The sequence below is a fragment of the Dendropsophus ebraccatus genome, chromosome 3, assembly GCF_027789765.1.
Source record: "Dendropsophus ebraccatus isolate aDenEbr1 chromosome 3, aDenEbr1.pat, whole genome shotgun sequence".
In the NCBI taxonomy this organism is placed as follows: domain Eukaryota; kingdom Metazoa; phylum Chordata; class Amphibia; order Anura; family Hylidae; genus Dendropsophus; species Dendropsophus ebraccatus.
This window is the reverse complement of record NC_091456.1, coordinates 175314088-175327712: the sequence shown is the minus strand read 5'-3', so window position 1 is coordinate 175327712 and position 13625 is coordinate 175314088.

Below are 13625 nucleotides of genomic sequence, written 5' to 3'. Positions count from 1 at the left end.
AATGTAAACGATTCCATCATTTTGCAATTAAATATACTGTTAAAATAAATATATATATAAATAAATGTATATTTATATATATATTTATTTTTTGACAGTATATTTAATTGCACAATGATGGATTCGTTAGAATTAAATTATTGAACAAAGAAACTGTATTTATTTAAACGAAAATGTGTTTTATTCATTAAATATTAATTAGTACAGGAAGCTCCATAAGCCGTTAATTCATATGCCGGCAATAGAGCATTCTGTACTAATCATCACTTTACTTTAATGAAAACATCAAATGTTTCTTCTAATTATGTTATGACAATAACATTATTAGAAGAAACATTTAGAATTATATGTGCGCTCAGCTGATTGGCTGTTCGGCTGAGCGCACATATAAAGAGCCGGTCCGCAGTACAGTCACTTCATTGTGCTGCGGACCAGCGAAGAGGACACATCGGGGTGAGTATAAAGCTCTCCCCACCCCCTCCCCGGCACTGCACCCCTCCCAGCAAGGAAGGGGGGTCACTTAACCCCTTCCTTGCTGGGATGGGTGCAGTCTGACATCAGTCTGGCCCCCCGGGGGTTAAGGGGGATGCAGTACATCCTCCCTTAACCCCTTGGGGGCCAGACTGTAAGCAGCGATCTGTAAAGATGCTGCATACTGTAAGGAGCACAACACCGCTCACAATGATGGGTGTTGTGCTCCTGTTTGTGTGTTTTGTGTGTTTCTCCCTTTTTGTTTTTCAGATATCGGTATCCTGGGGATTACGTCGGATTCCATGGACTACGTCGATGACCAGCGGTTGTTCTTTGAATTTGTTTTAATAAAATGGTCAATGAGGGGTGTGGGGGTGTTTTTATTTGAATAAAAAAATTTGTAAACTTGTGTCTTGTCTTTATTTCTTTACTTTATAGACTTAGTAGTGGAAGCCGTCTAATAGACGGAATCCATTACTAAGTTGGGGCCTAGTGTTAGCCGGTATAAAATGGCTAACACTAACCCCCCATTATTACCCCAGTACCCAATGCCACCAGGGGTACTGGGAAGAGCCGGGTGCCAGTGGTCCCGGAGCGTCAATATTGGCGCTCCTGGACCGGGCGGCAGCAGGCTGGTAAGATTTAGGCTGGGGAGGGCCTAAACCAATGGCTCTTCCCACCCTGGTGTTACCAGGCTGCTGTCGTTTGGTTTTTAACCCGGCTGGTTATAAAAATAGGGGGGACCCTATGCGTTTTTTTTTTAAATAAATAAATAATTAAAAAAAACCGCATAGGGTCCCCCCTATTTTTATAACCAGCCGGGTTAAAAACCAAACGACAGCAGCCTGGTAACACCAGGGTGGGAAGAGCCATTGGTTTAGGCCCTCCCCAGCCTAAATCTTACCAGCCTGCTGCCGCCCGGTCCAGGAGCGCCAATATTGACGCTCCGGGACCACTGGCACCCGGCTCTTCCCAGTACCCCTGGTGGCATTGGGTACTGGGGTAATAATGGGGGGTTAGTGTTAGCCATTTTATACCGGCTAACACTAGGCCCCAACTTAGTAATGGATTCCGTCTATTAGACGGCTTCCACTACTAAGTCTATAAAGTAAAGAAATAAAGACAAGACACAAGTTTACAAATTTTTTTATTCAAATAAAAACACCCCCACAACCCTCATTGACCATTTTATTAAAAAAAAATTCAAAGAACAACCGCTGGTCATCGACGTAGTCCATGGAATCCGACGTAATCCCCAGGATACCGATATCTGAAAAACAAAAAGGGAGAAACACACAAAACACACAAACAGGAGCACAACACCCATCATTGTGAGCGGTGTTGTGCTCCTTACAGTATGCAGCATCTTTACAGATCGCTGCTTACAGTCTGACCCCCAAGGGGTTAAGGGAGGATGTACTGCATCCCCCTTAACCCCCGGGGGGCCAGACTGATGTCAGACTGCACCCATCCCAGCAAGGAAGGGGTTAACTGACCCCCCCTTCCTTGCTGGGAGGGGTGCAGTGCCGGGGAGGGGGTGGGGAGAGCCCTATACTCACCCCGATGTGTCCTCTTCGCTGGTCCGCAGCACAATGAAGTGACTGTACTGCGGACCGGCTCATTATATGTGCGCTCAGCCGATCAGCCAATCAGCTGAGCGCACATATAATTCTAAATGTTTCTTCTAATAATGTTATTGTCATAACATAATTAGAAGAAACATTTGATGTTTTCATTAAAGTAAAGTGATGATTAGTACAGAAAGCTCTATTACCGGGAATATGAATTACCGGCTTATAGTGCTTCCTGTACTAATTAATATTTAATGAATAAAACACATTTTCTTGGAAATAAATTCAGTTTCGTTTGTCAATAATTTAATTCTAACGAATCCATCATTGTGCAATTAAATATAATGTCAAAAAATAAATATATAGATAAATATACATTTATTTATATATCTATTTTTTTTAACAGTATATTTAATTGCAAAATGATGGATTCGTTAGAAATAAATTATTGATCAACGAAAGTGTCTTGATTACAAATAAAATGTCTTTGATTAATTTAATATAGTAACTATTAGAGGCATCGGCATTCGGCATCATTCCCGGCTATTTTTGAAGTACTTTGTACGGACCGCCTGTCAATCCTCGGCCGCATATTCAGCCGCAAATAATGGTCTTGTTCATTTTTTACGGGTCCGTTTACGATAGGGCCGTAGATTCATACATAGTGTGCACTGTGCAGCCGTATATCCTATACTTCCCAGCATACACACGAACCCTCAAATATACGGGCGCACTATTACATCCGTACATACGGCCGCACTATTACTACGTGTGAAACAAGGGCCACACTTGTTGACAGGTGCCATCCTCAGCCCAGCCACAGGAACCATGCTCTGGTATACTACATATGTATGACGTTAATGTATGGAAACCACCTGCTATAACTCCAGGTCACCACCAGGAATGACACCGATTTACCCCTGAAGAAGCCTCTTCGTTCTTTTAAAGCAGACCTATCAGCAGAAAAACGGGTGTAGGTAAGCCCATGGCTGGATAGGGCTTGTTATCCTGATACTGGCCATACATTTCAATCTCTATCAGCAAGATATAAGCAATAAATAAAAGCTTAAAGGCGTACTCCAGCAAAAAAAAGTCTTTCAAATCAACTGGTGCCAGAAAGTGACAGAGATTTGTCATTTAAAAAAAAATAAAATCTCAGGTCTTCCAGTACTTATCAGCTGCTGTATGTCCTGCAGGAAGTGATGTATTCTTTCTTGTTTGACACATTGCTCTCTGCTGCCACCTCTGTCCATGTCAGGAACTGTCCAGAGCAGGAGAGATTTTTCTCTCAGGATTTACTACTGCTCTTTACATTCCTGACATGGACAGAGGTGGCAGCAAAGAGCAATGTGTCAGACTGGAAAGCATACACCACTTCCTGCAGGGCATACAGCAGCTGATAAGTACTGGAGATTTTTTAATTACAAATCTATGGCACTTTCTGACACCACTTGATTTGAAAAAAAAGCAAAGTACCCCTTTTTTGTTCCTTTTTTTTCCTATACAGAAATCTATGCAGGAAAAACATTAAGGAAAGAAGCCAAAACATGCAAGAAAATAAAAAATAAAGTAAAAAAACTTGTTTTTTTTTTTTTTTTCTAACAACTTTCAGTGTTTTTCTTGCACTTCATCATCACGGGCTCTGTGCATCTGTCACATATAATGCACTCAACAGGACTCACCGCAAACTCCATCACCGGCTCCTATGACACAGAAGGGAAGTCCGCACCAGCTGAGACCCCTCACTTTCCCAAAGAAAACACATGCACAAAGATGGAAAATGGCTCTATATGTGTCCGCCGTGTAATAACTCTGCTGGCTGATGGGTTCCTATGACTGACGTGATGAGAAAAGCCGGGTGCTTGTTAGGAAAAACAATTTTATAGTAATGTTGGCAAACGGCACCAGTGTAGCAGATGGGGGGTGTTTATGCATTGTGGTTACTCACCAATATGTGCTGGATTATGAGTGCACACACATTTACAGGCCGAGGGATTCTTCATTATTCATGGGCAGTATGATCTCCGATTGCTTTCACTTTTCTTGCAAAGAGTTCACAGTGTACACACACATATACATACACACACACATACATACGCACACACATACATACACACACATACATACATACATACACATACATATATATATGCACACACATACACATACATATATACATACATACATACATATATACATGCACACACATACACATACATATATACATACATACATACATACATATACATGCACACACATACACATACATATATACATACATACAAACACACATACGCATACACATACATACATATATACATACACACACATACATACATACATACATACAAACACACATACACACACGCACACACACATATATATATATATATACATACACACACATACATACATACATACATACATACACACACATACACACAGTCTATATATTTGTTTGAGGGAGTCTGGTCTGTAATTGTCTAAGGAAGTTTGGTCTGGGGTCTGTAATTCTTTAAGGGAGTTTGGTCTGTGGTCTACATTGAGAGAGTCTGGTCTGGGATCTGTGTTGTTTAGTGGGTCTGGTCTTGGATCTGAATTTAAAGGTCTGGGGTTTGTGTTATTTAGAGAGTCTGTTCTTGTGGTGACCCAGGGGTGGTATATGTAACTTGCAAGGGCTGATGGTACAGTACCGATGCAGCACTAGCCATGGGACTTGGTGTGGTATAAGCCCTCCCTAGGTCCCAACACAGGCCTGTAAAAAATAGTCCCTGGTGTTTCCTGTGTGTGATGGTGCAGTTGAATAAGGCACAGAGTCCAGAGTTCTAAAACAGTTTACTTCTAAAACTTGAAGTTCTGTCTAATGCCGGAGAGATAAAGTGCCAGATGCAGTAATATGGCCCCTGTGGTTGCACCACTGGGCAAAACTAATCCCTCAAGATTACCCAAGGAGACCAAGCAGTAGTCAGCGGGGTACACAGGCGTACAGTAACTTCTCCAACCACTGTTACCTTAGTCCTTGTGGAAGCTGGAAGGCTAGAAAGACTTGAGATACTTGAGCGACAATCCCCAACAGCATGGACAGAAGGTCCCGTCACCTGCAGGTGATCCTTCTTTACTTACTCAGGCACCTAGCCACAGGGCCAGGCCCTGGAAAGGACTCACTCATGTACTTGGTCTTGTGCTCAGGAATGAATCTAACTAAACCAGAAACTGGACTGACTTTAGGGCTCTGCTCACCAAACTAAGGGAAGCCTGGGACTAGTTTCCTATTGGTGGAGCAGGCTGTGTGGTAACTGGTCTGGGGTCTATATTTAGTCTGGTCTGGGATCTATATTTAGAGAGTCTGGTCTGGGGTCTGTGTTGTTTAGATTCGCTCTTGGGTCTATATTTGTTTAGAAAGTGTGGTCTCGAATCTGCACTGGGGTCTTTATTCATTGGGGGCCTAGTATGGGGTCTGGATTTGTTAGAGGGTCAGGTCTGGGGTCTGGATTTGTTAGAGGGCCTAGTCTGGGGTCTGGATTTCTTAGAGGGCATAGTCTGGGGTCTGGATTTGTTAGAGGGCCTAGTCTGGAGTCTGGATTTGTTAGAGGGTCAGGTCTGGGGTCTGGATTTGTTAGAGGGCCTGGTCTGGGGTCTGGATTTGTTAGAGGGCCTAGTCTGGGGTCTGGATTTGTTAGAGGGCATAGTCCAGGGTCTGGATTTGTTAGAGGGCCTAGTCCGGGGTCTGGATTTGTTAGAGGGCCTAGTCTGGGGTCTGGATTTGTTAGAGGGCCTAGTCTGGGGTCTGGATTTGTTAGAGGGCATAGTCCAGGGTCTGGATTTGTTAAAGGTCCTGGTCTGGGGTCTGGATTTGTTAGAGGGCCTAGTCTGGGGTCTGGATTTGTTAGAGGGCCTAGTCTGGAGTCTGGATTTGTTAGAGGGTCAGGTCTGGGGTCTGGATTTGTTAGAGGGTCAGGTCTGGGGTCTGGATTTGTTAGAGGGTCAGGTCTGGGGTCTGGATTTGTTAGAGGGCCTAGTCTGGGGTCCAGATTTATTGAAAGGTTTGTCTCACCAGAGAATGCAGCTGACTGCCCCCGCTCCCACCATCCCCAGTAAAAAGCTGATTATTTGCCAGGAATGTAATGTCTAATTTGTTCACAAAATAAGTTAAAACAAGGATTTTTTTATTTTTTTTATTTCATTAAACTTCCACGATCTACTATGTTTAATTCTTCAGGTATTGTGGCTGAGATCTGAGCATGTACTCAGTTATGTTTCTCCTTTCCATTATATGGCTGCCGTTCAGATGAATGACTCGAGGGCTCAATTCTACTTAAATAGGGTCACTGTACCGAGCATCTCACTATTCTGGGCCATAGGGGGCATCATGAGCAGAATACTCCACTTTACAATGCCCATGTGCCCATATGTCTGGGGTCTGCACTTGTTTTGGCCTCTGACAATGGTATCTGTGATTCGCATGCCTTAAGTTGAGGGTACGTCTTATATACGTGGAGGGATGACTGGTGGGCCGAATATACTGTAGCTACTTCTGGAATCTCCAGGTACTGGATAGCTTTTGTAGCCGGCCCTTTTGTTAAGCAGCATATGGTAAATGAATGAGAGATTAGTCACTATGGAGGCCTAAGGACTTGTTTTCCCCTTAAGTAAAATTAGACCTCGTCATATAAATGCAGACAAATATTGTATTTTCTAGTTAACAACAATTCCTGATTCATTAGAATCTTTGGGCAAACAAGCCGCAGGATATATGTAATTGACCAAATGTATTTCCACCCGATGTTGTGCCCAAATGCGAATCAATATTGTTACCTCCTCTCCTGCAATATACTAAATTCACTGATTTAGTAAAGTAATTACTTTCTTTGTACAATTTATTCAATATGGATAGAGCTCCCTCTAGTGGTGAATAGATATGTAACAAGCTCTGCACGATCACATAGTTTACCTGCATCTCTGTGTTTCTGACTTGACCTGCCAATAACCTGTCTTGATCAGCCATAGCATTAAAACCACCTGCCCAAGGATGTGTTCACACAGGCAGGTTTTTAATTTCAATTACTGAAGCCAAAGTCAGGAACAGGTTATAATTGTAGGACAGGTCATAGAGGACAGATGGAGATTTTTCCTCTACTCATTTCCAAGGAGTTTTATAATCCTTTCCATTATCTCAGTTGACAGATCTCTTGTCAGGGACCATGTTTTCATTCCACTAGCCAAGCCCACACAGTCAGACCTGACCAGCAGATTCCAGAGCAGAGCAGGAGTTGGGACAGGTAAGTATCACCAGGGTTACTTAGTACAGATGAGTGAACCGCAGCATTTGATTACCAGTGTCTGAACAAGTTGGATGCAGTGTTCTTCCATTCTATGGCTCTCTAGCTAGATGATGTAAAACTACAACTTCTATCATGTACTATTGTCAGGGCATGATGGAGGATGTAGTTTTGCAAGATCTGGAGAGTCAAAGATTGGAAACAATGATTTGTGGTTTGGGGCACAATGGCTTGGTGTATTAGCGCTATGGTGCCAGAGTACATTAGGGGGCATGGTGGAACAGATCATTTGGAGGGCAGGAATTATTAAGAAGTATATTGACACAGAACATTAGCTGGCATGGTGGCAGAGATTGTTAGGGGTATGGTGACAATGTTCATTGGTGGCATTGTGGCACAGAACATTAAGGGGCATGGTGGCATAAATCAGTTGGGGTATGGATCATTAGGGGCATGGTAGCACAGATTGTTAGGGGTATGGTGGCAATGTACATTGAGGGCATGGTGGCATAGATTATTTGGTAATATGGATTATTAGGGGCATGGTGGCACAGAACATCAAGAGGCATGGTGGCATAGATCTGCAAAGGTTTTGTATGTTCTCATGTTTGCATAGGCTTCTTCGGGGTACTCCGGTTTCCTTCCAAACCCAAAACATACAATTTCGATTGTGAGCCGTAATGGAGACAGGGAGCAATAATTGGCGAATCTATGTAAAGTGCCACGGAATCAGTGTGCGCTAGACGAATAAAAGCATTATTATCATTATTTGGGGGCATGGTGGCGCAGACCATTAGCTGACATGAAGCACAAATCATTCGCTCATGGTGAAACAGAATTATAGGAGACACAGTAGTGTGGTGTTAGACGTGTGTGAGTACACTGATGGTATTTGTGTGATGTTAGTGTTGTGACGCTAGTGCTTGCCCAGCACACAGGTACGATGTTGATACCTGCTTGTTTGAGTGGCTGGTTGTGTTCCCCAAATTGTCGGTGACCTGCCGAGTTGTAATGGGTCCCTTGGGCTCTTGTCACGGTAGTCCTGAGTGGCAACTGACCCACCCAGACTGTCGGTACCACCAACCACAGAAAGGGGAAAAGTAACCCAAGGTGTACGGTGCTGTGTGTATAGGTGCAGGTGCAAATGGAAGATGACAGAGTCCTGGCGATGGGAGGAGGAGCATGAGGCGGACCTAGGAAGCGCCTCCGCTGGTGGATCTCCACGGCACGTGTCGTGATGCATGGCCCTGTGGCTCAATAGAATTTGCCCTCCCGCTTACCTGCTGCGCTAACCGGGAAACAGACTGAGCTGAACGGGTATCAGGACGGAGCTAGGAATACGCCGAGCCAGTGAGAGAGGCTCGGAGGTTCCCAGGATGTGACGTACTGACTGTACTCTGACCGGCAGATGAGGGAGCGCCCCTGGGAGAGCGTGTTCGGTCTGAGGCGTCTCACGGCGGCTCTCGGGCTGATGAGAGAAGCCTGAGGGAGTGAAACCCCTATAGAGGATCTCTGCACTGTCAATGTGTCAGCCGCATGCCTGATGAAGCCTGGCTGATAGGGGAGTCTCCTTCCAAGGGTCCATGGTTTGATGCCAGCCAGCCTGCAGTGGCGTTCAGGCGGGTGAGAGAAGCCTGATCGCTGAGAGAAACCCTTGACTCTTAAACCCAGTGTGGAAGCCGGCCTAAGAAGAGTGGCGCCAAAGGCTAGTTTGACTGACCCCAGCTTCTACGTGCAGGACGGCTGTCTCTACAGGCATTCCGGTGGGGCGGTGTTGGATCAGTGGAGAGACAGCTTTGCAGGACGGCACAGGAGAGATCAGCGCGCTCAGTCGGGCAGCGTGGAAAGGACGGTAACGGGGGAGTTGTGTGGGGCTGGTACGGTGTGAGCTTTCCTCTGCAGCAGTAGGAGACCTTCAATTGGTGTTTAAACTCTGTTGTTTAACCAGCTCTACCCCTCTCCCTTACTAATGTGTGCGGATTGCTGACCTTGGTGCAGTCTTGCATGGCTATACTTGAAACAAACTTTATTTTTCCCCGATATTAATCTTACCCTGATGTTACTTGAAAGCGGATTGAAAGGGGGGACAAATGATTTGTAAACAATTACCCCCAAATAGCACCTGGCCCAATGTGGATTAATCACTAACTTTGGCGGGGATTTGGAGAAGAGGGGGCCTTCTTGCTAAAAATAAATGGAACTTCCTGGACTGGGAATATTTGATCCGCATAGAGCTCTTGCATATAGAGTGTACATAGAATAATTATATCCCTTGTCACAGTTCGCTGTTATGGTTGAGGCTGTGAGAGACTTGGGTTTTTTCTGAAGACAAATTGCTGTGCTGTGCAAATTGCTATATGCCTTGTGGATAACCTGACCTCGGCTTGCCTCAAATACTAACCTGACTAATATTTCTAATTGACTGTGTTATCAGTATCCTGTGTACATATTTTTATGTTTATTAATATTGTTGTTTTTTTTTTCTTTCTTGTTTTTCTGTTTTCTGGGAGTAAGGTAAAATGTCACGTAAAGCACCAAAATCGAGCCTTGGGAAAGATGCTAAAGATGGGAAGGGGCCCGCAAAAATAGATAAACTTTTTGGTTCCCCCACGATAAAAGGGAAAGGGGCCGGTAAATCAAGCGAGGAACAGATACAAGATAGAAGAGAGTCAGTGGGCATAGTAGAAAAAGAGAAAATGGAGCAGCCTAGCTGGCTGGGGGAAGTTCTCGGAGCAATAAAAAAATGTGATACATCTATCTGAGGTCTTACAACGCACGTAGGGGCTCTGGGATCAGAAATAACTATAATGAGGGGCGATCTGAATAAGATCAGGGAGAGATTTCAGGAAGTTGAGCAGCGGGTTAGCAAGTTGGAGGATGAATCAAAGCTGTTAAAAGAAAATGGGGGAAAACTGGCCCAAGAGAACCTTAGCCTCAAAAAGAAAGTCATAGACTTGGAAGACAGAATGAGACGCAATAATATTAGAATGGTAGGAGTCCCTGAAGGGATAGAGGGGAAGGATGTAGCGTCTTTTGTTCAAGACTGGTTGACCAATGAGTTTGGCAGGAAAAAATTCTCAGACCAGTTCTCAGTAGAGAGAGCTCATAGAGTCCCCCTGAGGCCATTGCCCCCAGGTAGCCCCCCCGAGAACTATTCTCATTAGATTTCTGAGTTCCAGAGACAAGGAACTAACACTGAAGAATGCCCGGGAAAAAGGGGACCTCAGAATAAATAACTGTAAAGGGCCACGCAGGGTTTTTTTTTTTTTAAAAGATGGTGAGAATCTTAACCTGGAACATTAGAGGGATGGGGGAGAGGGGTAAGAGGGTCGCGATAATGAATGCTCTGAAGAACTATCAGCCTTGTATTGTTGGTCTACTTGAAACCCACCTGATTGAGGACACAGTGGGCACAGCACATAAGGTGTGGTGGGGCTGACAATACCATGCGTGCTATTCCAATTATTCAAGAGGTGTGTCAGTACTGATCCATAGGAAAATAAGATGGGAATTATTGGATCAGAAAATAGATAAGAAAGGGAGATACATCTTCTTACACTGTCGGGTCGAGAATTTTGAATGCATTTTAGCTTTCGTATATATTCCTCCTCCATTCAACCCGGCAGTGTTGGAGATGTTGTATGCGTATACTGATAAGAAAGAAGGCTGCCCGGTGTTGGTCACCGGTGATTTCAATACAGTTCTGTGTGAACATAAGGATCGAGTGCGAATGTTCTCCCCAAAAAAAGGAATCGGTCACACCCCCCTTCCCTTAATTCTTGGGGAGCTGGGACTGACAGATATATGGCGCGAGAGAAACCCTGAAATGCAAAAATTTTCTTGCTGGAACAGGTCCAGCAATACTCAGTCCAGGATAGATATGGCCTTAGTAAACACACATATGGTAAGGTGGGTTGGTTCGGTAAAATACTTAACACAATGCTTATCAGATCACGCCCCAAAAACAATTTAGGGTGAAAGAGGAAGAGCTAAGAGCAAAGGTCCAGTTATTAGATGAAAGTTTTCGGAGGGATCCAACTCAGGAAGCACAAAATAAATTATTGATAGGCCAAGAAGAATTGGATAAATACTTATTGGATAAGGCCCAAGCACAAATGGGCTTTATAGCTAAGAAAAGATATCGTGAGTCTGGGGTCCCAAATAAGATGCTTATGAAGCTAATCAGGAATCAAGAGGGAAGCAGAGATATATACGCAATTTGTTCACCAGAAGGTGAAATAATAAATACACATGAGGGCATTCTGGACGGCTTTAAAGCTTTTTACAAAAATCTCTACACATCTGAATATGTGGTGAGTCGGGGAGAACTGAAAGGGCTGCTCCAGAGGGCCTGCATGTCAAGAATAACACAAGAACAAAGGGATCGGTTGGGTGCTCCGATTACTCCAGGGGAGTTGGAGGAAGCGTTGGAGGGTGCCCCGAACGGGTCCGCTCCTGGACAAGACTGTCTGCCCTTTGAGTTGTACAAGAAACATAAGGCGGTGCTTCTTCCGGCCCTCCTGGAGACCTTGGAGTACTCAATTAGACAGGGGACTCTACCTAGCTCAATGGGGGAGGCTGAAATTATTCTTTTGTTGAAAGAGGGGAAGGATCCCCTGGATAGAGAATCCTATAGACCAATTTCGCTGTTGAACTCCGATATAAAGATCTTCGCGAGTGTACTAGCCAAGAGATTGAGTAAGGTAATCTGTGACATTGTGCATGAAGACCAGACAGGATTTGTCCCGGGACGGTTGATTAAAACAAACATTAGGAGGTTGTATGAGAATGTACAGATGTCAGGGGCGGGAGGCTCCCACTCCATCCTGTCGTTGGACGCGGCCAAGGCGTTCGACAGGGTGGAGTGGGAGTTCTTGTGGTCAGTAATGGAGGAATGTAATCTGGGTGGTGAGTTTATCCACATGGTGAAATTGCTTTATAGTGGCGCAAAAGCCTCAGTTACAGTAAATGGTCTGCACTCTGAGCCTTTTAGGTTGAACCGCGGGACTAGACAGGGGTGTCCCCTCTCCCCCTTACTCTTCGCCCTTAGTGTGGAGCCCTTAGCTAATCTGCTGAGAGCTGACCCGGACGTCGTAGGATTTGGGGCGAGGGGTGAGGGGGACAGGGTCTCCCTTTACGTGGATGATACACTCCTGTTCTTACAAAACCCCTCGGTGTCTATTCCAAAGGTCATTGCCCTTATTCGGGAGGTTGGGGGGTTTTTCGGGGTTAGATATAAACTGGGGAAAATCTGTACTGATGCAGGTAGGAGAGGAAGCAGACCAAATATTTCCTCAACTAAATATCTGGGGATACGAGTCCCTAAGGACATTAAGGCCTTTAGTGAGTTAAATATTGCCCCAATAATAAAAGAAGTGGAGAGAAAGGTAGAGATATGGTGGAAACTCCCCATATCCAGAACGGACAGAATGGTATTATTTAAGGCAGTATGTCTCCCTAAATTGCTTTATGTGTTTGGGGTTTGGGTGTTTTTGGCTGGAGAAGAAATACTTTAGATGGTTAAAAAAGATAATGAATTTTCTAATCTGGGAACGTAAACGGGTTAGAATGAAGCTGGATTTGTTGGTGGTACCCAGAGAGAGGGGAGGGCTAGGTTTTCCATCAGTGGAGCTATATTTTTTGGCCTCTCAGGCCTTTTGGCTCTTAGATTGGGGGAGTAGCCCTTTCTTCTCTCTCTTAGGGAAGGATGATCTACATCTGGACATTTTTCAGAAACTGGATGCTGGCTGTCTAGAAAGTGGTCCATATTCTACCTGGCCTATGGTAACTGCCCTAACTAGAACTTGGAGGGAAATAGTAAAGTTGCTGAAATGGAAGAATTTTTTTGCCTTCTCCCCTCTCTGGGGTCATGAACAACTGAAGGAAGTTAAAAAATTGGGGCTACTACGTGGGCTGCATGAGGGGGGGTTAAAATTATTGACTAAAGGGAAGGTGGGGGGGTAGGGGAAGGTTGGGTTGTGGTGATTAATGTTAATAATGGGTGTAGCTTGTTTATGACTTTGTAAGATTGTGAATTTATGTATTTATGTTGTTTAAGTAAAATAAAAATATATTTGAATATAAAAAATAAAAAAAAAGATGACAGAGTCCTGATAGTATAAAAAATAGAACAGCTTTACTGTCATACTTTTCAATGTAATAATATACGTTCTCACAAGTAGATAAATCTTTACACACTGGAGTGCTTGACCTTTGTGCTGGAGGAGATACTTGAAGGTAGCAAGAGAGAGGTAGTTGAATCAGTGCTTGTAGGGTAAAGAAGAGGAGTTGGCCAGAGGAGCCC